The following is a 3,343-nucleotide window of genomic DNA, read 5'->3' on the forward strand; positions in this document are numbered from 1 at the left end:
CAATAGAACAATAGAGATAACAATGCACAAAAAGAGGACAAGGTTTACTCTAGGAAAACACACCAAGGAAAAGACCTAGCAGCCTTTTTCAATACACAAATTCCTTTGTTCGACAAGAGACACAACTAGACCTATGGTCAAACCTGGTCGACCCCTCCAAGTCAAGCCTCCCAATTTGATCCATAATTTTGGTCCCTGTAACTGCCCAAAATTTTGTCCCCCTGCAACATAATTAGCCAAAAAAAGCTATGAACCGGAAGCGAGAGAATATATCCACATGTGTGACCTTCAGAGATAAAATAAGAGAGGCAATTCATCTTATTTTTAACCCTCCTTTTCCTTCTTGATTAGATGCCTAGAAAATATCTTCTTGAAAAAAGAATTGGTGGTGGATGAATTAGGTCTAGCTCTCTTTATATTGTGATTCACTATGTCAAATGGGTGTGTCTTTTACCCTCACCTAACTTGAAACAGAGGGAGGTCGTCTTGACAACCTTGGGAGAAAAAAATTAAATTTTTCTTCTTTTAAAAGTTGTAATGGGACTTTGGCTCAAAAAAAGAATTCTTTTCACTCTCACATTTAAATATTCTTAGAAATAATCAATACAAGTACATCATGTCGCCAAATATACATTATGAAGACCAACCATAGTTACAAATTAAACAAGAGCTGGATATTAATTTTCTCCCATATTCATTGTGTCACGTGTCATATGTTATTTGTAGGGTAAGTTAGCATTTAGAGGAGTGGATTAACTTTTCAACATTTTTATTAAAGAGAGACCTCTTAAAGACTATTTTATAATAATGTCATTGACTCTATCATACCATTGACATAGCATGTGAAAATGATACAACAACCTATCAAGTTTTTTATTATTGTGTCCCTATGGAGACATACATGATTGACATTGTCGTATTAATTTGACCATGTACCATTTAAATTTTCTGGGGCATCATGTTAAGCTGGGGTGTACCCACTTTTTTATTTTTATTAAACATATCTTTTTTATTCTATTCGATATGTCAAAGGTAACATAAATTTAGAATTTTGAGTCGTAAATGGGGTGACGAAGAAACATTAATACCAGGTAGGCGGGAAGAACTATGATACTAATTACAATGTCAAGGATTCTTTGAGATATTGTAATTGTTCTATGCATTCATGTGTCATATTCATATTGCGGAAATCTAAACCCATCGCATAAATCCTATGAACCTACATCTACACCTTACCTACTAAATTGGCCAAGGCTACTCGGGAAAATTTTAAGGATGGATAATTAATTTGAAGTTTAGAAACATTGGCGAATCTCACAAGTCCCTAATATGAAAACTTTAAAATGTTTATTGATGTATTTGTAAAATTATTCAAATTTATAATGATTTTATATATACTCTATATATAATGTTGCCGAGTTTTAAGGTAAAATAACTCTATATTGTGAAATTTAAGCAATTAATTTTTATTAAAAATGGAAATTGACGAATCTTTCTTTTTGAGAAATCATGCAAAATTAGCGCAACTACGAATATTGAGCACTAAAATATTCCATGAGGATGATAATTTTGTACCTACTCACCTCATTTTATTAATTTTTTACATAAATTTATTTAACTCAAATTTATATTTTGTTAATACACAATGATGGTGTATACCATTGAAAATGGCATGTGTGGTGTTTGGTGAGAAGGCCCTATAAATCAATAAACCTCTAAACAAATGTAGAGTAATGGCTCTACTTTATTCAAACTCAATATCAACCGTCTTGAATTGTATTTTTTCTCACAAAAATATAAATATGGATTACTCAGATTCAACTCACCTTAATATGCTATAATACATAAATGTAAATATGTGTTACTACCCTATCCTTTAATACTTCCTTTTCGATAAAAATGTACAAAAAATTAGTATGCTCCACGTAAAAGTTCCATTATGGATACCTAGTAGGAAATCACCAAAAATTAGATAGATGGGTGATAGATGGGTTTTGGGTGAGGATGAGTTATATATGGTGTCAATTTCAAGACCAATAGTTTTGCATTGTATTTTTTCTAACAGAAATATAAATATGGATTATTCATATTTAACTCACCTTAATATGGTACAAACATATAAATATGCATTACTAATGTAGCCTTTCGCATCTTGCATTTGATAAAACAACACATGGAATTAGTACGCTCCATGTAAAAGATACATTATGGTTACCATGCCACGAAATCACCAACAATCAAAGAGATGGGTTTTGTGTGAGGATGAGTAATATATGGTGTTTATATTTACAACTTAATACTATAAACTTTACATAAATGAAGGGAAACATTGTGTAATGTAATTTGGCTCATTTATGTATGGTAATTGGAGAATTTGAAGCCATATACTTTTTTTTTTAATATCTTATAGTTTTATTAAAATTAAAGTTCTTCTCATTTATTTGAAAGCTTGCAGGAAAATGGTGTGAGTAAATGTTATCGGAAAATCTAGTGTCTATGCAAAGCTGCTAGTCCCACTAAGACTGGTAGCTATATTAGAAACAAACTAACTAAAACTACCTTTATGAGAAGTAGATAAGAGGGGAACTAAGGAGACCAACCTCTGTCTTGCGTTTGGTTCCTTGCTTGATTCCTCTCCCTTATGATAGATCTTTGCCACTCGCTTCCTCGTCTCCCAGCTTCAAAGAGCACCTGTGGAATCAAAGTAGCATAACACTATCCAAGAATAGAGATCTACTATCACAAACAATATAGGACCAGATATATATTGACCACACAAATGCATATATCATCAATCATACAAGAATGTGGAGGAAAACTTGAATAACTTTATTAATATCAAGAATAACAAAGAGGGTTACAACCAATTATTCTGACCCATCATCATCCTCTCAACAAGAAGGCCCTTCTTCACCTCATGAAAAGCTTAGATCACCCAACACTATGATGTTACACCAATAAACCAGCAACACTTCCTTACAAGATACAAAATCCCAGCCTCTAACCTCCGGATCTTTGGGACGAGAAATCTATATCTAGATATTTGCATAGCTGTGAGTTAGCTCTAAGTTTTTGATTAGTGTCTTCTCTTTGATAGTTCTTGATTCCACTTGGGGATCTTATTGATCTCTTACTCATCCTTGGGTGATTCTGAGAGGCAAGTGTCACAAGAGAAGTTTCTGGAAGATTCCATGATCATCCACCTCGCAAATTGTCTCTGCCACTTGTCTATTCTCGTCCATCGCACCCTATAGAAGGACTTTTCAGTATGCATTGCACCTCCCGTGTGTAATAGGGGCGATGCATCTCACCCTCAACACTGAGCAATAAATATGGTCCAGTT

This window comes from Pinus tabuliformis, chromosome 2_2, assembly GCF_031772625.1.
Source record: "Pinus tabuliformis cultivar Carrire ecotype Pingquan chromosome 2_2, CPIR1, whole genome shotgun sequence".
Lineage (NCBI taxonomy): Eukaryota > Viridiplantae > Streptophyta > Pinopsida > Pinales > Pinaceae > Pinus > Pinus tabuliformis.